This window comes from Cervus elaphus, chromosome 30 (assembly GCF_910594005.1).
Source record: "Cervus elaphus chromosome 30, mCerEla1.1, whole genome shotgun sequence".
NCBI lineage: Eukaryota > Metazoa > Chordata > Mammalia > Artiodactyla > Cervidae > Cervus > Cervus elaphus.
Genome location: NC_057844.1, coordinates 51,664,904 through 51,690,619, shown reverse-complemented (window position 1 = coordinate 51,690,619; position 25,716 = coordinate 51,664,904). Strand labels below are relative to the sequence as shown.

Here is a 25,716-nt window from a genome sequence, read left to right as displayed (position 1 = left end):
TCCAGTCTATTTAAATAATATCTAAGAAGTACAAGATTTATTAGCAAAAATATGCATAATTGTACAATAAAAATTTGAAACTAATCAACAATGGGGACTATTTAAGTCAACTGTGGGACATTGACCCAGTATGGTGGAAACTGCTGCTAATAATAATAGCATGAGCCCTGCTCTCCTGTCTCTAGAACTTTGCTCACATGCTGTACTTTTCAGAAAACACGGGACCCCTACCCCTCTGGTTTCCTCTCCTTTTGTCTAATTACTATGGTTCTTACTTGTCCTTCAAATATTTATTGATTATATGCTATATGCCAAATGACCATCTGGACACTGCATTAACAGCAACAAAAAAATAAAAACAAAAATTCATGAACCATGAAACTCAGGCTCTAGACAAGGAAATAGCTGACAAAAACATTTTAAGTAATATATATGGCATATCATAAGCCATACATTTCTCCTTTAGGGAAACTCCTAGGAGTCCTCAAAACTGGGTTTGGTATCTCTTCCTCCTTTAGCAGTCTCAGTTCATATTACAAGTTGTATACATCATTGTTGTTATTGTTCAGTCAAGAACTCATGTTTGACTCTTTGCAACCCCCACGGACTGCAGCATGTCAGACTCCCCTATCCTTTACTACCTCCTGGCATTTGCTCAAATTTATGAAATTGCATTTTTACTGGCAAGACACTTTTTGACAATAAACTCTTTGAAGGCAGGGCCTTATCTCTTTTGCATCTCTTTTGCTTAGTCTATCCTGGTATATATCAACATTCAGTAAATGCACTAATTCCATAAAGAGATGAATGAAGTTTTAATTATTTTTTAATGAATTGAGAAAATTGCTATAATGAGAATAATAATGAAAAAGAATTAAACTTCAAAATGTTATGCACTGCAAAATTGCAAAATGATGATAATTGTTGAAGCTGGGTGAGGGGTTCATGGGAGTTTAGTTGTCTTTTTACTTTTGCATAAAAGTTTAGGAAAATGTTACCCCAAATTTAATATCACTTATGTCAAGAACACACTACACAGGAAAAAAAAATGAAAGAAGTGCCTCAAAATACAGAGGCTGTTATTATAGACTGTTTGAGCGTTTTTGCTGTGGTTGGCAGAATTTGACGTTGACTCATGTTTGTGTACAGTCCTCTCCCCTTGAGTGTTAGCTGGACCTGTGAATATGATGAGATACCTTATCTATGATTTAGTCACATTATATGGCAAAGGTGAAGAGATTTTGCAGTGATAACCACAGCCCTTCATCAGCTGAGTTCACCAAAAGGGGGATGATCCTGGGTGGGCCTGGTCTAATCAGGTGAGTCCTCTGAAAGCTGGCCCAGATCTTCCCTGAAAGGTGAAATGCCTGTGGCATGAAGAAGTTAGGCAGCGTGAGTTCCACAGCTGCAGGCAATGAGTTTTGCTAACAACCACTTGGAGTCATCCCATAAACCTCAGATGAGACCAGTCCCGAGTGACACCATGAAGGCAGCCGCTGAGCAGAAGACCCAGCTGAGCTGTGCCCAGACTCCGGACCTACAGAAACTGTGACATACTAAATATATGTTGTTTCAAGCTACTGTGTATATGCTAAGTCGCTTCAATCATGTCCAACTCTTTGCTACCCTATGGACTGTATGTAGCCCATCAGACTCCTCTGTCCGTGGGATTCTCTAGGCAAGAATACTGGCATGGGTAGCCACTCTCTTCTCTTCAGGGGATCTTCCCAGCCCAGGGATCGAACCTGCATCTCATTATGTCTCTTGCATTGGCAAGTGGGTTCTTCACCACTAGCACCACCTGGGAAGCCCTTTCAAGCTATCCAGCCTGTGGTAATTTGTCGTGTGTTGATAGAAAGTGAATTCATTTCCTTCCCCCTTTTCTAAGTTTTCCAGATTTTCTTTAGTAAATATGCTTACTTTATAACAGAATAAAAAGCTTTTTACTAAAATAAAACTAGTGTAGATGATATGTCAGCCAAGTCATATCTTGCAGAAAAGTGAAATGACATTATTTTTCTTAATGTTGTTAGCAAAGAACTACATTTAAACAGGAGGAAATCTTTTCTTTGTACTTTAATGTTTGGGATCAAATCCAAAGTTTCCTAGTTCAAGGTCAAAAGCTTCACTCTATGTATCAAACTGAGCAGGCTCTGAAAATAAAAGTGCCGAAAGATAAACTTTTGCACAAATCATTCCTCTCTTATTGTACTAAGCTTCCTCGAAACCACCCTAACAAACAGATTTTAATCTCAATTTAAAACACCACCAAGCTGACTACCCCACTGATTAATGACAACAAAACAAAGGAAAAGGAAGCCATTCATGAAACAAACAGTGTAACAATCAGTCAAGCTATGGAGAATAGTATTCAAACACTACCAAGTACTTGACTCTCATCATTCCATGGAGACCAGCTGAACTGTTAAATCCTTTAATATCAAATGTATCAGTGCAAAAGATCAGTTTTAAATAGGTGGTGGTAGTTTAGTCCCTAAGTCCTGTTCGACTCTTGTAACGCCATGAACTGAAGCCTGCCAGGCTCCTCTTGTCCATGGGATTATCCAGGCAAGAATATTGGAGTGGGTTGCCATTTCCTTCTGCAGGGGATCTTCCCGACCCAGGAATCAAACCCAGGTCTCCTGCATTGCACATAGATTCCTTATCAACTGAGCTATGAGGAAAGATGTATCAAGTAGGATGAGAACTCAAATATCTAACGTGGTATTGACTGATCACCCACAAAGAGATGGATTCGCAATGTGGCATGCCTAGCTTAAATCCTGATAGAGAAACACAAAAACTTTCTCTCCAACACCAGTTTGCCACCTGCATCTGCCAGACAGACACATTTAACATGGAGATGGGATAGACAATTATCATCCTTGCATCTTTCAAGCCCCTTCTGGTGACTGTGATTCCTTCCACCATTTTGAAATCAGTTATTCATTTGCTTGTTTTGCATTTGGTATTATCTATTATTTCATTATTCCCTCAATCTGTCTTTACATTGGTCACCTCAAGAGGTCTAGGACCCCCACAGCAGCCCCTAATTTCTCACTTCTCATCCCAGTTGACTCTATGAGAAATGAAGCAATCCTTCCACTGCCACCCCAAACCTGACTTTTTTTTTCCATGGCAGGTCAAGAAGCAACAGTTAGAACTGGACATGGAACAACAGATTGGTTCCAAATAGGAAAAGGAGTATGTCAAGGCTGTATATTGCCACCCTGCTTATTTAACTTGTATGCAGAGTACATCATGAAAAATGCTGGACTGGAAGAAGCACAAGCTGGAATCAAGATTGCTGGGAGAAATATCAATAACCTCAGATATGCAGATGACACCACCCTTATGGCAGAAAGTGAAGAGCTAAAGAGTCTCTTGATGAAAGTGAAAGAGGAGAGTGAAAAAGTTGGCTTAAAGCTCAACTTTCAGAAAACTAAGATCATGGCATCCAGTCCCATCACTTCACGGCAAATAGATGGGTAAACAATGGAAACAGTGGCTGACTTTATTTTTTTGGGCTCCAAAATCACTGCAGATGGTGACTGCAGCCATGAAATTAAAAGACACTTGCTCCTTAAAAGAAAAGCTATGACCAACCTAGGCAGCGTATTAAAAAGCAGAGACATTACTTTGCCAACAAAGGTCCGTCTACTCAAGGCTATGGTTTTTCCAGTGGTCATGTATGGGTGTGAGAGTTGAACTATAAAGAAAGCTGAGCGCCGAAGAATTGATGCTTTTGAACTGTGGTATTGCCGAAGACTCTTGAGTGTCCCTTGGACTGCAAGGAGATCCAACCAGTCCATCCTAAAAGAGATCAGTTCTGAATATTGATTGGAAGGCCTGATGCTGAAGCTGAAACTCCAACACTTTGGTCACCTGATGTGAAGAACTGACTCATTGGAAAAGACCCGGATGCTGAGAAAGACTGAAGGCAGGAGGAGAAGGGGACGACAGAGGATGAGATGGTCGGATGGCATCACCAACGTGATGGACACGAGTTTGAGAAGGCTCTGGGAGTTGGTGATGGACAGGGAGGGCTGGCATGCTGTAGTCCATAAGGTTGCAAATAGTCAGACACAACTGAGTGACTGAACTAAACTGAACCTGCCATAACATATATTTGACTTATTAATTTGTCTTGTTCCTCCAGGACTTTTGCTCCATCAAGGCAGATTTTCTTTGTTTTGTTCCCTCATAAATGACCACTGCCATAGTGTCTGACATAAAGCAGACATTCAATAAAAATTGTTTAATGAGTGGATTAAGTATTTTTTGAAAACCATTAGGAAGAATTCCAGGGGCTTCCACTGGGCTCTTATCACAATAACCTTTGTTTCATGTGTCAGTGTCAATAAAGGGATTTCGCAGTTGCAGAGGGGTTTTAATTGTAATCACAAAATCAGTAACAGAGGTGAGTCCAGGTTCAGCTGATATAGATTCAACTCAAAACTCTACTTATCACCTGATCCCTGTAAGCCCTCATCCTGACTAACAGTCACAGTGGGGTTCTGGCCCCTCAGAAATTAGTGTACCTTGTGTACTATACCTGAAAAGTCTGGGCACTTCATTTTCCCAGTGTCCTGTCATCCCAATAGCTGAAGGTCCCTTTTCAGAAGAGGCTGGAAGAAATACACACTTAAAATAGTAGCATTGAATTCCTTTTCAAGGCAGTGTAGCCTTCCTTTGGTTTGCTGTTTAGTTGCTCAGTCATGTCCGACTCTTTGCAACCCCATGGACTGCAGCATGCCAGGCTTCCCTGTCCAGCACCAACTCCCAGAGCTTGCTCAAACTCATGTCCATCGAGTCAGTGAAACCATCCAACCATCTCATCCTCTGTTGTCCCCTTCTCCTCCTGCCTTCAATCTTTCCCAGCATCAGGGTCTTTTCCAATGAGTCAGTTCTTCACATCATGTGGCCAAAGTATTGGAGTTTCAGCTTCAGCATCAGTCCTTCCAATGAATATTCAGGACTGATCTCCTTTAGGATGGACTGGTTGGATCTTCTTGCAGTCCAAGGGACTCTCAAGAGTCTTCTCCAACACCACAGTTCAAAAGCATCAATTCTTCAGCGCTCAGCTTTCTTTGTAGTCCAACTCTTACATCCATACATGACTACCGGGAAAACCAGAGCTTTGACTAGATGGACTTCTGTTGGTAAAGTAATGTCTCTGCTTTTTAATATGCTGTCTAAATTTGTCATAGCTTTTCTTCCAAGGAGCAAAAATACGTTGAGTTTTTCATTTTCTGCTAGTAAACTGCCCATTGCTACACAACAATGTCCTTGAATTCTTCCCTTCAACTGTCTTATAGTAATCATTGTCTCGCAAACCAGACTTCAGTGGAACTGTCACTCGAGGGGACAGCAGGTGATCTTTTGAATAACTGGGGTTTTGTTTTCCTGTTTGTTTGCTTTTTTCATAAATGTCAATGGCTGTTCAGGTCCAATTTCTTAACAGCAACTTGATTTCCATTTCCCCTTACCTACTCCCAGAACAGGTAATTAATTCCAGGCTTCCCTAGTGGCTCAGATGGTAAAGAATCTGCCCACAGTGTGGGAGAACCTGCAATGTGCAAGACCCAAGTCTGATCCCGGGGTCAGGAAGATCTCCTGGAGGAGGAAATGGCAATCACTCCAGTATTCTTGCCTGGAGAATCCCATGGACAGAGGAGTCTGGCGGGCTACAGTCCATGGGGTCGCAAAAAGTCAGACACGACTGAGGGACTAATATTTCCCCTGTTTTTCTGAAGGTCTATTGCCTACAACCTCTCTTGGCACAACTCTTAGTAACAGTCAGGCCTTTGGGATGCTAATGAAAGAAACCAACTCTGCCGAATTAAAGCAGGAGTGGAGGTTGTTTAAAAGATGCTGGATAGTTCTCATATTCTCTGAAAGGGCTAGAGCGGCACATTTAGGAATTTTACAGGCAGAAACAATTCTCAAAGGCAAACCACAGGACTTGTCAATTAAAGACATCCTGACACTTCTGCTGGGCACGGACTTCTCAGCACATTCAGTCAGCCTCAGTGACCAGAATCTGGATTCTCTCCTGGGAGCCACTATCCCTGTGGTCTTTGGCAATCAAATGTGGTTGTCGTTGCTGTCCCCAATCCCATGCATGCATGCTGAGTTGCTTCAGTCATGTCTGACTCTTTGGACACCACGGACCATAGCCCATCAGGCTCCTCAATCCATGGAATTTCCCAGGCAAGAATACTGGAGTGGGTTGCCATTTCCTTCTCCAGGGGATCTTCCTGACCCAGGGATCAAACCTGCATCTCTTATGTCTCCTGGCATTAGCAGGTGGGCTCTTTACCACTAGCACCACCTGGGAAGGCCATATGTTGTCCAAATATATTCTGGGAGACCCCTGCTTCTTGGTATCACTGGTGACAGATTCACAGTCTGAAGATCAAGTGGATCTGATTGGCAGAGCCTAGGTCTGTGCCCTAACTGCAAGGAGCCTGGCAAGGCTCGAAGAAAGAACATTTCCCAGACATAGAAAATGGGTCCTGATGCTGAGATGGACACCCTCAAATTGGTTAAATACCTACTATATTTAGCTTTATGTTATTAAGCTTTATTTATATTAATAAGAACTGGCAGGCTCTATGGTTATAAACAGCCCAGGTTTGAATTTGTACACTTTCTGCACTTTCTATCTGATCTTAGACAAGTCAACCTCTCTGAACTTTGTTTTCCTTCATGAGCAAAACGGATATGAAAACTTTCTTGCTGGAATGAGAAGTAAGGTGTGAGGTCAGATGTTTAAACAATGAAAGCTATTACTGAAAAACACTAGTCAAAATAGACACTATTTTAAAAAGGTTTGTTTTAGTATAAACATTTTATTTTTTATTGAATTTTTCATATATGTAGGCTTTTACTTCCCAATTATATTAGAGACCATGTGGGAATAATGCAGCTGTTATTCCCACTGCATTACATAATTATACACACAGTTAATAAATGAACTAAGGTCCCAGGCCTCATAAATCAAACAGCAATGTTTCATTCTAAAGCAGTGAGTCAAATAGTATGTAAGTATAGGGTACATCACACTCCAGCTTTGAAGTGGGTTCCTAGAGAGCCTCCACTGATGATTGCAACTTGACAGATGTATTACTCCATATTACACAGGGTTCTAAATAAAACAGCACTGAGCATAATGACACCAAATGGGTCATCACTATTATAAGCAACTCAAACAAAAGTTTCAACCATCTGAACCAAGTCAATTCAAGGAGAAACATATGGCCAAATCTGGAAATAATATGATCATAGCAAAAAAGTAATATATTTCTTATACATGCCCAAGACATGAATCATGCCAGAAGAACTGGTTTGTATTAATTTTTAAAAAGTGAAAGGTTTTTGATAGATATAGTTTTCTAACACTTTCCTGTACTGAAAAATACTCCTGCCAGAATATCTTCCTAAAGTATAAATCTGATCATTTCATTGTCCTTCTCAAATTCCCCACTGATCCTCAAAATAGACCATACGCCTCTTGGAAAGGAGATTATTCATGAAGGACATGTAAATAAAATCTGATTTAAATTAAAAAAAATTTATCCTCCCCTTACCCAGTGCTAGAGAATAGATTTTTTTTTCAACTGTCTCTAAAAAATATCAATGATTCTATAATGATTCAACTAGGAGAGGAAATACAACCTCCTATTTCCGCTCCTATGGAATGGCTTGGCACATCATGTGACCTCTTTGAGTTCAGTTTGCACATTTACAAAATGAAGAAATTGAACAGTGTTTTCTACATCCCTGGGGCTTCCCTGGTGGCTCAGATGGTAAAGAATCTGCTGCAATGCAGGAGAATCAGGTTTGATCCCTGGGTAGGGAAGGTCCCCTGGAGAAGGGAATGGCTACCCACTCCAGTATTTTTGCCTGGAGAATTCCATGGACAGAGGAGCCTGGAGGGCTATAGCCCATGGGGGTCACAAAGAGCCACAACTGAGCAACTGACATTTTGGCTCTCACTTTGCAGCCCTAAAAGAGTGTCAGCTCTCCTTGACAAAGTCTATTTGCCCATGCTCTGCTCCCACCTAAGTGGGCTCTATTTCCATTTGGCTTGATTGATCAAGATAGTCAGCCAAAGAAGATAAAACAAAATTGTAAAGTTACCAAGTCTAAGTCACATAAGGAAAAAACGGTCATACAGCACTTCTATAATGCTTTAAGATGTTTTCAAACAATGTTTGTCCATTAACACAGATTGTGGTTAGGAAGATCCAGAGATGAAATTGCCATTGACAAAACTGGTCCAGCAAGTCAAAAGCAGAGAAAATGACATTTCCAATAGGTGAATGATCCCATGAACGACTAGAGGAGCCAGACATATTTTGGGTATGAGTTTCACTTGGACGAGGAACACTACAATTGAGCCCTGCTACATGGGTCCTCATCCCTTCTCGAGTCCACTCATCCTGGCTCACCTGGAGCTGGGATGATGACTCTCCCACTTGACACCAGGGACCACTACTTTGACACTTCCATACATCCCTCCTTGCTACAATTAGGTAATTCATCCAACCTTCCCCACACCTTTGTTAGACATGCCAGTGTTTCACACAACTCCCCAAATAAATTATGAAAATCCTTCTCCCTCATCCCCATTACCTTTCTGGATCCCGTTCTCTGCCTGGTTCTGCTCTGATCACACTGGGCTCTCTTCCTTCTCACACGCGGGGGATGCTTCTGAGTGTCTCCCCTTTCTCCCTGCTCCTCCCTGAATTACTCCCACCTGCCATGTGTCTGTCCAGCTCCATCTCTGGCTCCCCCTGCTCCCCTAGCCCTACTTCCCCTCCTCATGGCTCTCCAAACCTGGAGCTTTATCTTCAAATGGGAGCTTTATTCTAAGTTTCAGCCTGGCGATCCCAGACACATCTCCCTCCCTCTATTCAGATATCAACCAGATTAGAGGTGATGACATTGAACAGAGACTAAATCTTCACTTTGGGTCAGGAAATAACTTGTGAAATTTCAGAATAAAACTTTTTAATAGTAATAACCCGTTGGAAATGGCATGTCTGAAAATCAATAAGGTTTTGGTTGAAAACATAATGGAATCATACTTTATTCAAAAAATATATTGAGTGCCTAATATTCTAGAGATAAAGATATATTCTTGAGGTTAAAAAGTGTACAGCCTACTGAGAGAGGTAGACATGCAGATAACTAGATCATAAGGGCAAAATTGCTGCAGTAGATATATGATTGGGTGGAAGAAAATGTAAAGCAAAATCTATCACGGTTTTTACTGGACAACATTAAAGTTGTGTGTTTACACCTTTGCTTCTCCCTTTAGATTGTAGGCTGTTGAGTAATCAAACTGTGTCTCTGACATCTTCGATTTTTCTAGTATTTAGAAAAATACTACATGTTGCATACAGAAGTCACTCAATAAGTGCTGACCTTAATTATTAGTCCCGCATAGGGCAAGAGGAAAATTCATGGATGGGTTTGCAGAGATGGTAGCATCTGAGCTGGATCTTGAAAGGTGAAGTGGAATTTCCTGTGAAGATAAAAGGAATAGAATAGCATTTGAAAAAAATCATGGGAGACATAAAATAAAAATAGTAATAGTAACAGGTAACATATAATAGCCATGAACTCTGCTCAGCATATGCATTGTTATTATATACATTATCATACTGTTGTTTCACCTAAATGATGTTGGTACAATTTTTACCAATGAGGAAAGTGAGTACACAGTGATTAAAAACCATGTCCAAGGTCACCCAGTTAAGCTGAGGTTTGAATCTCAGGGACACCCATGATTCTCTGACTCCAAAGCCTGTGAGCTAGGAAACACCACTTGCTCTTCCAGAACTGAGCCAGCTCCAGAGTCCCAGCACCTATGGTCATCAGTTCTCCCCTGATACTTTCATGATACTTCTCTAAGCCCCACCGTCTCTGAGTCTTATCTCATCTTTGTTTCTCTCTGCGTCTCCCTTTCCACTGCTTTCTATTTCTCTGTTATGTGTGTCTCCCATTCATGCTCTTCAGGAGAGCATCTCATTGTGCGGCAGAGAAGAACAAACCCGACTCCATGTTAGTTTTATTCCTTTAGCTCCAACCTTTGTGCTCTGTTGCCTGTGCTCAGTCACCTTTGTAAAACAATATTGCCTCTAGTCTGAAATACACAGCATAGCCTATTCTCAGGGCTCTGACCCCTGAAGGTACAATACTTTCCCATTCATACAGAGATTAAAAAAAAATTCTGCAGAACAGACAATAACACTTGTCTTATTAGAGGTTTATAGAAACACTATAAACATCAAACCTATGTGGACAGCTGCAAGAAGAAAGGATTCCATCATCAGGAAATTTATAACAACCAGCCACACCTCTTCCCCTTTTCGTATAAAAGAAGGCTGAATTATAAGTCACCTAAGATGATTCTTTGGGACACAAGTCTACCATCTTTTTAGTTGGCTGGACTCCCAAGTTAAGTCCTATTCCTTGCCCCAACAACTCATCTCTCAGTTTTTTGGCCCATCATGTGGCTAGCAGTACAAATTCAGACTCAGTACCAATTGTGTTAGAGAACCAACTAGAGTCACCATCTGTTGGTTTGGGTTGTCCAGCACCCAACTCCTGGGAGCAATCCAATCCCCTTTCGGGGGAATCTCCTATTATGTGTAGCTGTAAGGACAGAACCTGCTTCCCACACAGTAGCCAGTGAGCCAATGTGCTCTCTTCCCACCCAGCCCACTTACTGAGCAAGCCTGCCATTCAGCCTAAGCCAGTCAGAACAGTCAGCTGCAAACACAGCTGCAGACCACTGCCTCGGAGGAGGAGCAGATGGAGCCAACAGAACATACTTTTCCTGAACTACACTCACTGCGCTCTTCACAGCAGAGCTCTTCAGAGCTCCTTGGTTTTTGCCTCTTTTCTAAGTCAGCTCCTCCAGACCCCTGTCGATGTATGAACCACAGACATCCTTCCAGTGAATTTCCTGCTGAGGTTAAATTAGGCAGGATCATTTTCTATTGCGTGCAAAGAGGAATTCAAACAGGACTCAGACACCATGTAATTTTGGCTCTCACATTTGAGCTGCCTTTGGTAACAGCCTTTTTTTTTTTTTTTTTTGAAAGTCACTCGACAGTGTCCAACTCTTTGTGACCCCATGGACTGTAGCCCACCAGACTCCTCTGTCCGTGGAATTCTCCAGGCAAGAATACTGGATTGGGTAGCTGCTCCCTTCTTCAGGGGATCTTCCCAACCCAGATATCAAACCCAGGTCTCCCACATTGCAGGCGGATTCTTTACCATCTAAGCCACCACAGAAGCCCACAGCCTTTACATCTGCTGCCTTGGACTACAGCACCCATCATAATCCAGTTCCCTGAGGCCAGAGTGGTAGGGCCAGGGCACTGAAAACATGGCAGCTTCTGTCAGAGGAGTCACCTGTGGCCTCCGTGTTTAGGAGGAAGCTGGGAGCTGTGGCTTGGACTTTCATGGGCCCTAAGTCAATCCTCTGGGAGAGACGGTGTCAGGTTTATATGCTGAGGGAATGGAGTCAATGATGAGTAGGAGATTGAAGATGTATCAAGAGAGAAGAGACAGGTTTGAGCAAGGGCCCTGAGGAAGGAGGATTAAGGGGGAGGGATGGGTCTTGGAAAATCAGCCTCCTTGCCCTCCTCCCCAACCCCACTCCAAGACGGCAGAGGATGGTGTGTCTGCTCACTGGAAGGAACTTGAAGGTAGTGTCTGTAAATAGAGTCTATCTGCTCTGTGAGGTAATGGCCAAGGTAATCTGCTGAGAGTGAGTGTATGGAGTTCAGGGGAGGATTTGAAGACGGGAATGAAGACTTTGGAAAGCCACAGTAAGGAAGGGGTGGGGGCCTCTTGGGAACTGGAAAACCTGGGCTGCACTGAGGCAACTGTTTCTATTTGCCTTTGCTAACAGCAATTACTCACTTCTTAGCTGTGTTTTCAACAAGGACCCAGACAAAGGAAAACACAATTTTTCAACACAAAACCTGAAACTTGGCAAAATCCAGCACATTTCACAAAACAGAAGACCTTTAACCTAGCTTCTCAGTTTTGCAATTTTGCAGCTTTGGGACTTTTCAGAGTGACCTCTTTTTCTGGCCCAGAAGACCAAAATTATTGGACTAAAAAAGAAAGTTTGAAACAAGAGAAATTTTTTTCTTAAGGAATCTAGATTCTGTCTGATTCAATTCTTTTTGAGATTAAGAAATGGGTACATTTTATACATAAAAGTAGAAAAGAAAATTCAGACAAAAAGACTTTTAGGGTCTTTACAGAAACAGTAAGTAGTAGTGTTATTCACATGAACAAATTTATTCAAAATAATCTTTGTAATAACTAGTGAAAAATGTAACTAGCAAGACGATTCTCTCTGAAATTCAAACAGACAATGAAAAGCTAATCTTTAAAGTCTCTGAAGAATAACAGAGCTTGGGTGTGGTTATGTTTGATGATTCGGTACACTGAATTAAATCTTAAAATTCCCTGCGTGCTGGTTCTGGCAAGCAACTGAGCTGATATATAAATTGTAGACTTTGAGGTAGATTGCTGGTTAGATTCATAAAGTAAGTGCTTCCGACATGTCATAAGAAAATGAACAACTGCTCAGCATCAGTTGGCACATCCTAAAAGACGACAGCTTCTGGGTAAAATTCAACATGCAATTTTAGCTTCTGTCCCATTTTGAATAAAAATACTTGGCTGAAAAACTACCTATTTAAGTTATTGAAAGCCGGTGATTACAAATCAGCATTCTGGCTGATAATTAGAGGGGCAGCAGAAATCGTGTAGAGTATGAAGAGCTTGGATAGCATTCCAGAGCTGGTTTTCCCTTAAACTGAGCGGCGCAGACAAAAGCAGTTTGTTCCTCAAAGAATGACTATTCTTAAACCATCGCCTTCGCTGACCGAGGCTGAACAGACACGGATTAATTTACTTAACACTTCAGACGTTGAGTCTTTCAGACTGCAGCAAAGGTAATACAAAACAGAGATTAAAATCCATCCTTATTCTTTTTGTTCTTTTCAAAGAGGAACGCATAGCGTTCTTCGAGGACCACTCCCAGCACACCGGTTTTTCTGTGAGACACGGTAAAGAAACAAAAAGACAAATTCTCGTCTTGCAAGAGAATGTGATTCCTAACAGCCACTAGGGGGCAGTCAGAACACTGGCTAATGTAGTCAGGCAAGTCCCTGGATCAGAACCTTAAAATGAAAGCTGTTTTGCAGGATTTTAGAAGTGTTTGATTGTTTAGCTGCGGGCTGGGGCGGGGAGACAAAGTGTTTTCTTGATTGCATTAACATGCTATTAATGGGACACTAGGAGTCAGCAGTAAAAATATCACACAAGCCTGCACGGATTTTCACTTTTGCACACATTTCCATGGCAGGGTGATGAGTTCTCAGCCTGGCCCGTGCCTTCGGAAGGGGAGTTAGAGGACACTGAATCAGCACCTGTGATGTAATGAGGTCGGTCCCCCAATCCCCTCTGATTTAACATTGCTTCCCAAAGGATCAAGGATAACACACCAAAACAGAGGTCACTGTCATTGGCTTTACAGAACATTCATAGGCAGCTGCGTTGGTGGATGGTTTGCTGTCTACGTGTGTGTTATTAATGTAAGCGATGTCGTTTTGGATTCCAAAATCAGAATTATTACTCTAAAAAAAAAAAAAAAAATTCCCATAGTGCCATTTAACCCATGCTATTTGTGGGAAGTGAAAAAATGACTCACGAAATTGCTAAAACGTGTGTGAAAATGCAGATAAAATGGTGACAGACACTGAAGCACTCAGTTCTTAATTTTTTTTTTCTTTTTAAAAATTTATTTATTTTTAATTGATGGATAATTATTTTACAGTGTTGTGTTGCTTTCTGCCATACATCAACATGAACCAGCCATAGGTATACATATGTTCCCTCTTTCTTGAACTTCCCTCCCACCTCCCACCCCACCCTACCCCTCTAGGTTGTCACAGAGCACCAGGTTTAAGCTCCCTGCTATCTGTTTTACACTTGAGAATGAATATGTTTCAATGCTACTCTCTCCATTCATCCCACACCTCCTTTCCTGTGTCCACAAATCTGTTCTATGTCTGCTCCTCTATTGTTGCTCAGTCATGTCCAACTCTTTGCAACCCCGTAGACTGTAGCATCCCAGGCTTCCCTGTCCTTCACTATCTCCTGAAGTTTGCACAAATTCATGTCCATTGAGTTGGTGATGCTATCCAGCCATCTCATCCTCTGCTGCCCTTTTCTCTTTTTGCTTTCAACCTTTCCCAGCATCAGAGTCTTTTCCAGTGAGTCGTCTCTTCTAATCAGGTGGCCAAAGTATTGGAGCTTCAGCTTCAGTATCAGTCCTTCCAGTGAATATTCAGAGTTGAAATCCTTATCACTACATTACAAATGGGTTCATCAGTACCATTCTAGAGTCCATATGTCTGCCTTAATATATGATATTTGTTTTTATCTTTCTGACTCACTACTCTGTATAACAAATGCTAGGTTCATCCACCTCACTCAATCAGTTCTTATTCCTTAAAAATCTTTCCAAAAGGAGAACAGGGCTAGGAGTTAGGAGGAGTGAACAGGAATTAATACTAAGCATAATTCTAAGCATAATGAACAGGAATTAATTCTAAGCATAATCCTAGACCTTACAGATAAGAAGTATTTCAAGGTTCTCAGCATAGACTATTTCCCATTATTTCTAGTCTCTAATTTTTCTCTTAACCATTTTAAAGTGAAAACAAAAGTCTTTATACCATGATATTACATCCAAAAGGCTTTTTCCATATCAGTGACTGTTCAACTGACCGTGAAACTGTGACGATACATGTAGTTTGCAAATGTTAAAAGTAACCAAAGAATCTCCAGGGATTCTAGGTGTGAATGTAATGAATAAGGACAGAACACATTCGCTTTTCTGAAGCAGAGGTCAGCCAGCAGGTGTTGGGATTTCCCTGGACAGCACCCTGGCTCCTTGCAGGAAAAAGTTTTAGGCACTTGAAGTTGAGACAGTGGGAAATAGCCACGTCCTTGTTCCTTCAGAGAGAGATGACTAATCCTAACTTGCTGACAGTAAAAAGGAATAAGTGTGATGCTTAGGTCCAAGACAGTTTTTCTCACCATCTGTCCAAAACAGAGCTGCAATATACTGAACATATTTACTTATATTTTTGTTAGGAAATATGTACTTTTCAGATGAATGGAAAACAATAGAAAAACAAATCATTTGGTCTAATGGAAACCATCTTACAATGGGTCTTCTGAGTATATTTTATTCTAAACTTCTCTCTAAATATCTAAGTGGAAAAAGATAATCTTTGTGACCTTGGGTTTGCCTTTCCTTTTCCTTCTACAGAGCAGGTTTGCAAGGCAGGAGTAGAATCAGGTGGGCTTTCCTGGTGGCTCAGTGGTAAAAGAATCCGCTTGCAATACAGGAGACGCAAGTTTGATCCCTGGGTCAGGAAGATCCCCAGAGGAGGGCATGGCAACCCACTGTAATATTCTTGCCTGGAGAATCCCATGAACAGAGGAGCCTGGAAGGCTATAGTCCACGGGGTCACAAAGAGTCAGACACGACTGAAACTACTTAGCACATACACAGCAGGATCAGACAGGCCTTAAATATTTGGCCACTTGGAATTACTGGAGTTGTTCCACTTACTGTAAGAGGCAGGGGAATTTGGAGTAGTGATTCCTAAGATTCCTGAGGAGGTCTTCATAAGCTATATAGGTTCTGAGCACCAAAGGGGTTCTGTATATCTGGTTACTACTGAAGGCAAAGAATCTAGCCTACACTGTGTAAATTTCAGGACAGGTTGTAAACTCAGTCAGTCACATGTAAGTTAAAAGTTCAGATGCTAAAGTACATGTACATTTGAGACTTGGGGCACCCAGTTAAAACATGCAATGAAATAGATTCTAGAGATTCCTCTTTGAAGCTTCTCTCGTCTCACCAGGAGAGATGTGCACCCCTGTAGCCCGTAACTGTATCTTTCAGATGGCCCTGTGCATCTTATATTATAGTTACTGTAAAGTCCTAAAACACTGGGTGGTGTCTCATGCACCATTCATTTCTCCTGGACCCCATGGACTATAGCCCGCCAGGCTCCTCTGTCCATGGGATTCTCCAGGCAAGAATACTGGAGTGGGTTGCCGTGCCCTCCTCCAGCCTGGACTGTCATACATTTGTAATTCAGTGAATGTTGGCCCAATGAACAAGATTGCAAAGATAGAAGGTAAGCCAGGGGTGGGACTCAGCCAACACACTTGCCTGAGCACTTCACTTCTAATGCAATTTAATCCCCCAGTCAGAGGCGAGAAGACCCAGCACTTCCTAGGATGGTTTCCACCTTGTTCACAGGTGTTGGTGCTGCCTCTGGTTGCCGTGTCTAGATGCACAAGCTAGTCAACTTCTGCAACAATGAAAGTAACCTCCAAGTTCTTGAGCTGTTTGACAATATTAATTTATTACTCCTCCGTAGGCTGTATAGACTGGGTCATGTCTAGCACAGCATCTCTCATATTGCAGGTATGTTATACAAAAGGAAGGAAGGAGAGAATGACTATATGGAAAGACATTAAGCTCTGGATTCTTGAATATAGACAGAATTTTCAAAACCAAATCTGCCCAATGGTTAGTGCAGGCCACTTGTTCTCTTTGGAAGCCCTTCCGGTCTCTTCTATCTTTACACTTAATGATACCATTGGAATGGGCCATAGAGCTCCCACGATGAGGGTTTCATAAAGTTCTATGTTTTAGGAAAAAGTTGGCCTCTTTGATATTTTATCTGGTTTAAGCTCTATTTGTAGCTGTGTTTCCACTTATTCTCTCCAGGCTCTGTTTGCTTCCCAAACCTCCTCCAGGTTATGGTATTTGTGAAACTGCTTGCACTTTACTTTTCCTATGTACTCTGCCCAGAGGCTGATATATTCCTGTATTAGGAGTGAATGCTGATAGATGTAGCGATAATCTGATATAACTAGAAGAAAAGAAAAGTCACTAAACCTGGTGCCAAAACAAACCCTGAAATAAAATTCTGCCTGTTTTTCACAGTTCAGAGGAAGATCTTAAAGTTTAATGGGATCCATTGTTCAACAAAACAGTGCAGAAAATGGTCATAAGTATGGAAGACTTCCCTCATGGTCCAGTGGTTAAGAATCTGCCTGCCAGTGAAGGGGACATGGGTTTGATCCCCTGTCCGGGAAGATTCCACATGCCTTGGGGCAACTGAATCCGTGTACCAGAACTACTGAAGCCCAAGAGCCCTACAGCCCATGCTCTGCAACAAGAGAAGCCACTACCGTGATGAGAAGCCCATGCACTGCAACTAGAGAAAAGCCCGTGCACAGCAATGAAGACCCAGTGCAGCCATAAATAAATAAATAAAACAAAGGACAAAAAGGTAAGTGTAGGGGTGTTTATATTCTACCTGGTATATAAGGAAAATTCTCCCTTCCTTCTTTCTCTCTCTCTCTCTCATTTGTTTATTTATTCTTTCATGATTGCACAAGTTAGCAAATAAACACAGGAGATTTTTTTCCTTTGAAAATATGAAAAATGAAGAAATGGGAAGGTGTCAAACATCCTGCAAAAATGACAAAGCATGATCAAACTGTCTTCAATGTCCACTAAAACACTGATCATTATTTTGCCATGAGAAAAATGTACTATATTGGCAGAGTCACAATTCTGGTATATCAACCATGTATATTTTAACCTTCATTAGACTTTAATATAGCATATTTCATTTTTATAACTTGATGTGTCAAACTGTAATGGTTTCCCACCTGAAGGGATCTTTGAGGACTTTGTATGTACCCTTTGAGATGGCAATATTTTTTCTTAGCTTTTAGTTAAAGCCATTTGTGATTAACAGAAACAAAGACTCATTCACTGCGTCTATGCCAACAACTAGTTAGTTGTTCACCAAGTGAATTTTTCTTTCTCCCCAAGCACACTTCTGGGCAACATGTCACAGCTGGCTTTGCAGTTGAATAGAGCCCTGTGACTGGGTGTTGGTCAATAGAATATGAATGGAATGAACAGTATATGAATGGTAATAGTGTGTGAATAGAAATGTATATGACTTTCATGGCTCACATACACACTACTCTCTCTTTTCCCCCCTTGCACCTAGTGAAAGAGAAGTCTAAAAAGAAAGGAAAAGATCTAGTGCCTACATTGCTGCTTGGAGGAAACCTACCCAGTAGACCCAGCCAACCAGGTAAAGGCTTTAATACGTGTGACAAATAAACTTTATTTTGGCTTTCTAATCCAAATTTTAAACTTTGAAACGTTAAAGTTCTGTTTTTTTTTTTTTTTTTTTTTAAAGTTCTGTTTTATAGTAGTTGGCCTGTTCCAACTAATTCACCAGTCTGAGAAAATTAATGTTCTTCTATAGGTCTTCGCCAAAGTGTGCTGGAATGGGAAACCAAGCTGCTGGGAACTGGTGTGAATATAGACACCTACTATTTTCTCCAATTTTCTGTCACTCATTCACAAAGGTCCAGACTAATATAATATAGCCCTGGCAAAGATACTATGAATATTCAATTCAAAAAAACATTTAGTAGGCAAAGCTGTGTGCCAGAAACCAGGAAGTCTTCCTTTGATTAATCACTAGATGGGAGTGGTAAATACTTGTCAAGAAAAAGGGTGGGGACCCAGAAAATGCACAGCTTAATAAAATAATTAACTAAAAGCTTGGGTAGGCAGAAACAAACCAGGTATGAAGAAATTGAGGAGGAAGGAAGGAGGAATACCATTAGAAGGAAGTTCAGAATAGGAATAGGAACAGGATGGAACTTGAACCAATTTCTGGAAGCACATCAGAGGATTTTCAAAGGGACACTGAGGTCTTGCCCAGGGATGAGGAGAAAACAGGATCAAGCACCAATGTTGGATCTGATCCCTTCAGACTTATCATCATCATTCCCCTTCTTCAATTTTCCTTCATAAATCTTATTTTCTACCCCTTTAATTGTCATTTCATTCCCTTATGGTAGATACAGTGCTAAGTCACTTCAGGCATGTCCAACTCTTTGCAAATCTATGGACTGTAGGCCACCAAGCTCCTCTGTCCATGGGATTCTCCAGGCAAGAATACTGGAGAGGGTTGACATGCCCTGCTCCAGGGGATCTTCCCGACCCAGGGATCAAACCCAAGTCTCTTGAGTCTCCTGCATTGACAGGCAGGTTCCTTACCACTAGTGCCACCTAGGAAGCCCTTAGCTCCCTTTTTAAGTAGATAGTCTATTTCCTGGTTTTGTATAGATGATTTTAATTGTAGTCCCTTAAACTAGATACAAGCTGGAAGACTAATGAGGAGAAGCACCTCCCCATGCTTTCCCAAGCCATGCTCCATAGTCACCTGTCAAGGTACACCCCAGGTGTCTTGTCAGAGTCTTAAGGGAACTGTCAAATGAATCAAGCAGCAGCAATTTCTGGATCTTTTTCTACCACAGTGAAGCACAGATCATTGTGTAGAGCCTTGAATTTCTATGCAATCCTTTTGGTAAAATATGAAAAAAAATCCTGTCCTAATTGTTGTGACTCTTTGGAATTGGCTGCCACCAAGCAAGGTTGAGCAATCTATTTCTCTGAAGGGAACGCCCATCTTTCTGGGAAAATTTAGGCACATTCCTTCCTAGAAAAGAAGGGAGGGGCTAGGTGACCTTTGGCAGATTTTTTAAACCCATCTAAAAAGTTTTTCTTCAGACTGTCTAATTAGCTGCATTGTATGTCAACCATTGAAATAAGCCTGGATTGGATCTCAAATCCTGCATTAGCCCCACTTTACAACCTTTCAGATACTTTTCCACGAATGAGAGTGAAGTGTTTGTCACTCAGTCATGTCCAACCCTTCTGAGACCCCATGGACTGTAGCTGGCCAGGCTCCTCTGTCCATGGGATTTCCCAGGCAAGAACACTGGAGTGGGTAGACATTCCCTTCTCTAGATCTTCCCAACCCGGGGATCAAACCCCAGTCTTCTGCACTGCAGACAGATCCTTTACCATCTGAGCCACCAGGGAAGCCCATTTTACAATTATGACATGGTATGGTTGTGAGAATTTTTATTTGATGTTGCCCATTGGTTTGATGTCTTCAAACCATTCACAGTGTCTTTATGAATACATCTTTTAGCCCTGATACTTAGTTTGGTAATAGCCTCACTTGCATAGCCAGGTAGATCACTTTATCCAAGGCTTCCAAGACTTGGATACTGTGGGCCTAGAACTAGTGCTTTTGTTCAAAGAATAACTAGGCAGAGACTGGAATCTTGACCTTATCCCTTCTGAGTCAAACATGTTTGAGTAGCCTAGGTAACTCTGCCCTCTGGATCTTTATTTCTGAAATGGGTGCATTAATTAGACCAGGTTTCTTTCATCTTTACTCCTTTGGATAGAAATAGAGAAGGATAGTTACACAGGTAGTTTTAGAAGTCCCACTAGGGGATTGTAGATAGAGAGGGAAATTTAGGGAACTTTGGGAGACCACTGTAAGCTCAGAAAGCTATGGGAAGGAAGGAAGTAGACTTATTTAACTACAAAGTCATCAATAAAAGCACGAGACATACTCCAGGTTATTAAGTAAAAAAACAATGAGGCCTGCATCCTGCTGATGAAGTCTAGCAAGAAACTGATCCTTAGAACCAAGAACAAGAATATAAGGGAAAGGTAACTTTGCAAAGTAAGAGACCCTCATTATACTGAAACCTGAGACTACTTAACATACTTTAGTCTATGTTACCACCCTCCTACTGATTTGAATAAGCATGGAGACAGCCCTAGTTCAACTTCATAGGGTCATATACTCTCCTGCCCAGTGCAAAAGAAGAATTAGGGAGGTCAGCCTGACATCTACTGAAAGAACAAGGAAGAAGGTGGTCTTCCCTCTCCCCACTTCCTTTTCTTTAAGATTAATTGAAGGATAATTGCTTTACAATATTGTGTTGGTTTCTGCCATACTTCAACATGAGTCAGTCATAGGTTATTCATATGTCCCTTCCCTCTTGAACCTCCCCCCCACCCTTTTGCATCCCTCTAGACTGTCACAGAGCCCTGACTTGAGTTCCCTGAGTCATATAGCAAATTCCCACTGGCTGTCTATTTTTACATATGGTAGTGTATGTTTCCATGCTACTCTCTCCATTCGTCCCACCCTCTCCTTCCCCCTATCACCCTGTGTCCATAAATCTGTTCTCTATGTCTGCCTCTCCACTGCTGCTCTGCAAATAGGTTCATCACTACCATCTTTCTCGATTCCGTATATACGCGTTAGTATACGATTATTTGTTTTCCTCTTTCTGACTTACTTCACTCTGGTATAACAGGCTCTAGGGTCATCCGCATCATTAGCACTGACTCCAGTGTGTTCCGTTTGATGACTGAGTAACATTCCATTGTATATACATACCACATCCTTCTTTACCCTTTCATCTGTCGATGGACACCAAGGGAATGGTTATAATTAAGAGACTGTGGGTTTGAGTCCCACTCTGAGGTACAGCGTTTCACTCTGACTCTGCTCACCTCACCCAGCGGGGCAAGGTGGGCTCTCTTTGTGTGCATCCTCACCCTCAGGAGAGAGGGCATTTTTAAGCATAATATTGAGAACTTTCCGACCTTCCAATCTAAAGGAAACATTCAGTTCTCCATTACAATGCCCTGATTTATTTTCTTCATAGAATTTATCATCACCTGAAATTATCTTCTTTTAAAGAAAGTGTTGGTTCACTTGTCAGCCACTTGCACCCCCCGTACACACACACATATTAAAACAATCTCCACATCTGCTCGTTCACCACTGTATAGTACAGTACCCAGTACACTGTGCATGCTTAGTCACTCAGTCGTGTCTGACTCTTTGCAACCCCATGGACTGTAGCCCGCCAGGCTTCTCTGTCCATGGGGATTCTCCAGGCAAGAATACTGGAATTGGTTGCCATGACCTCCTCCAGGGGATCTTCCCGACCAAGGGATCAAACCTGGATCTCCTGCATTGCAAGCAGATTCTTTACCATCTGAGCCACTAGTGAAGCCCACCTCGTACACAGTAGTCACTTCATTATTAAGTGAATAAATTCAAAATGCACCATGAGAAATGATCAGTAGTAGATTTGTTGGTCTTATGGGTGCTTCTCAATAATGGGAAAACACAATATAAAGAGAACTTACTAAGATAGGTAAAGTAGTGTTGTGATATAAAGTCAGGACTGTGAGGCCAGGCAGAGGACCCAGTGGAAATGAGGATGAGACTCTGTGAGCCCATAAAGGACTAAGGTGCTACCCCATCCCTGCCACTGTCTCTGCCTTTCGTAAGGGGGCCACAGAAGAGCTCACTTTCTCCACATGAAGAAACGACTTTCACTCAGGCTGACCCAAAATAGAGTCAAACCACTGACCAGGAAACACCTGACTCTCAGTGGAGTCCAGTTACATGGACTTTTCACCATGAAATTTCACTCTTACTGAACCAGCCACCTCCTGGGAGTACTTGAAACTCCTTTCTGCAATAGATTTGGCAGGGAAAAATAATTAAGGAATCTTTCCAAAGCCAGGGTCAGCACTGCCCAGGATGCATTTAACAATAAAAGTTCTGTGTATACATATAACCACTCTTTTATTAGATTCTTTTCTCATATAGGCCATTACAGAGTATTAAGTCAAGTTCCCCGAGCTGTACAGTAAGTCCATATTAATTTTTTATTTTGTGTACAGTGGTGTATAAATGTCAATCCCATTCTTCAAATTTATCCCCCCTTACCTCCTGATAACAATAAGTTTATTTTCTACATCTGTAACTCTATTTTTATTTTATAGATAAGTTCATTTGTACTTTTTTTTTTTTTTAAGATTCCACATATTATACAATATTTATCTTTCTGTGTCTGACTTACTTCACTCAGTATGACACCGTCTAGGTATTGCTGCAAAGGGCATTATTCCAGGTTTTTTTGTTTTTTTTTAATGGCTGCTGCTGCTGCTGCTAAGTCACTTCAGTTGTGTCTGACTCTGTGTGACCCCATAGACAGCAGCCCACCAGGCTCCCTCATCCCTGGGATTCTCCAGGCAAGAACACTGGAGTGGGTTGCCATTACCTTCTCCAATGCATGAAAGTGAAAAGTGAAAGTGAAGTCGCTCAGTCGTGTCTGACTCCTAGCGACCCCATGGACTGCAGCCTACCAGGCTCTTCCATCCATGGGATTTTCCAGGCAAGAGTACTGGAGTGGGGTGCCATTGCCTTCTCTGTTTTAATGGCTGAGTAATGGCTATACAGTCCATGGGGTCACAAAGAGTCAGACACAACTGGGTGACTGAACAACAACAATGGCTATACACCAGAAACTAATGCAACATTGTAAACAACTATAGTCCAATAAAAATTTAAAATGACAAGTAAATAGAAATTTTAAAATAAATTTTAGAAAAGCAATAAAAGTTCTGTCTCACCCATCCTTGCCTTTGCCCTGTTTATGGCTTACTCCACTTTTGTGCTAATAACTTTCCTGAAACTTCCAAGTGGGGTTGTGCTTGCATTATAAATGCTTTCACCTTTAAATTCAACACAATGCTACAAGTTATTGATTATTCTCCGTAATGATTGTTTTATTTTAAATTAGTTTATCTGTGGAAGAATTAATCATTTATGAAATTTTTCTGTCAAAACTTAACAAGAGACTCATAATAAAAGTGAACTAATTAAGAAGGAAAATTCTAGATGCTTTATATTCTGTCAAAATATGTCTAGGCTCTTGGAGTCATATTTTCTCACCTTTTACCACCATTCTGTGGGGAAAGACAACTCTTCTAAAATAAATCTCATGCGAGTTTTTGAATGGTAATTTGAATTTTGAAACATTGGATAAATTACTGTGACTCTACTTTAAAAAAATGGAAAAATCATTCTCACTAGAGTATTTCTGGCATGAATCTTTGACACATAAAGATATTTATGATAGTTATTATCTCAGAAAGTAAACAGAAAAATAAACAACTTTTGAAGGCATTATTAGCCTACTTTAAGTAAGTAGGCTACATTAGCCTACTAGCCTACTTTAAAAAGCCTTCTATTAGCCTACTTCAGAAAAATAAAAGAACAGTAAGATTCAAATATTCATAAGGGAACAAGAAATATATCACTGATTGGTGGGGTTCACCTTAGCAAAAGAAAATATTTCATAAATATCTTTAATTTGATGCCCGGCAGTACATTTTAAAATTTGTTCAGTAATAAAAAAGACATGATAATATCACATCTTTAACATCATGTACACTATATCCAAAAAAGAAATTTCCTAAAATGATAACAGTATTTTTCTTATTTTTCCTTCCATATTTGCAATTGTAAAACAAATGCTAGATGCAACTTTTTTTTATGAATTCAGAGCCACACAAATACGTCTGAGTTGATGGTCTACCAAGAGAAACATCTTAAAAGAAGCAAAAAAAAAAAAAAAAAAAAGCACTTTTGGTGACATTTTATTTGGCCTTAAAGCAGTGGGGACACAGAATTTTAAAGAAGTGGAATATATCTCCTTCTTAAATTAGGAAAAGGGATGAAAATGAAGATGCAGCTAGAGTCTTTTTAAAAAAATAATGTTTTTGCCTGTGCTGGGTCTTTCTTGCTGCATGGGCTTTTCTCTTGGTGCAGAGCCTGGGCTCTAGGGTGCGAGGGTTCAGTAGTTGCAGCATGTGGGTTCAATAGTTGTGGCTCCCAGGCTCCAGAGCACAGGCTCAGTAGTTGTGATGCACGGACTTAGTTGCCCTGTGGCACTTGGAATCATCCTGGACCAGGGATTGAACCCATGTCTCCTGCATTGGCAGGTGGATTCTTTACTACTAAGCCACCAGGGAGGCCTAGAGATATTTAAATTCTTTTTCCCTTTTTAAATGTATTTTTTAAACTGTGATAAAATATATATAACATAAATGTTGCCATTTTAACCATTTTTAAGTGCATAATTCTGTGGCTTTAAAGTGAATGCACCATGTTGTTATGTAAGCATTACCTCTATCTATCTCTAGAACGTTTTTATCTTCCCAAACTTTAGCTCTACACCCATTAAACACTAACTCTCCATCCCCTACTTCCCCAGCCCCCAGCAATCACTATCCTACTTTTCATCTCTGTGAATTGAACTATTCTAGGTACCTTACGAAAGTGGAACATACAATATTTGTCCTTTTGTGACTGGCTTATTTCACATAGCATAATAGCCTCAACATACATCTATGTTGTAGTATGCATCAGAATTTCATTCCTTTCTAAGGCTGAAAAATAGTCCACTGTCTGTAGTAGCCACCACATTTCCTTTGGTCATCCATCTGCCCATGGGTACCTGCTTTGCTTCCATCTTTTGGCTCTTGTGACTTATGCTGTCTCAGTTCAGTTCAGTCACTCAGTCGTGTCCAACTCTTTGTGACCACATGGACAGCAGCACACCAGCCCCCTCATCCATCACCAACTCCCGGAGCTTGCTCAAACTCATGTTCATCGAGTTGGTGATGCCATCCAACCATCTCATCCTCTGTCGCCCCCTTCTCCTCCTGCTGTTTAAACTCTTTTTAAAAAGTTTCTTGTAAAAGCAGAAGTTTCTTGTAAAATATTGGCTAAAAAAATTTCTCAATAAGAGAAAACTGACACCTTTTATTTCAGGTGGAAACCTATATGGTCAAAGAAGAAACTG

At 41.0% G+C, this 25,716-nt stretch overlaps 1 long non-coding RNA gene across 1 annotated transcript in view; it reads right to left on the bottom strand.

Annotated features, from left to right (window-relative positions):
• Window positions 1–9,452: 9,452 nt before the first annotated feature.
• The window catches only part of LOC122687035, a 173,578-nt gene continuing 157,314 nt past the window's right edge, over window positions 9,453–25,716 (bottom strand). Inside the window, exon 3 of the long non-coding RNA XR_006338997.1 lies at window positions 9,453–9,535. This is a non-coding gene — a long non-coding RNA (uncharacterized LOC122687035). The remainder of the gene's footprint in view (window positions 9,536–25,716) is intronic.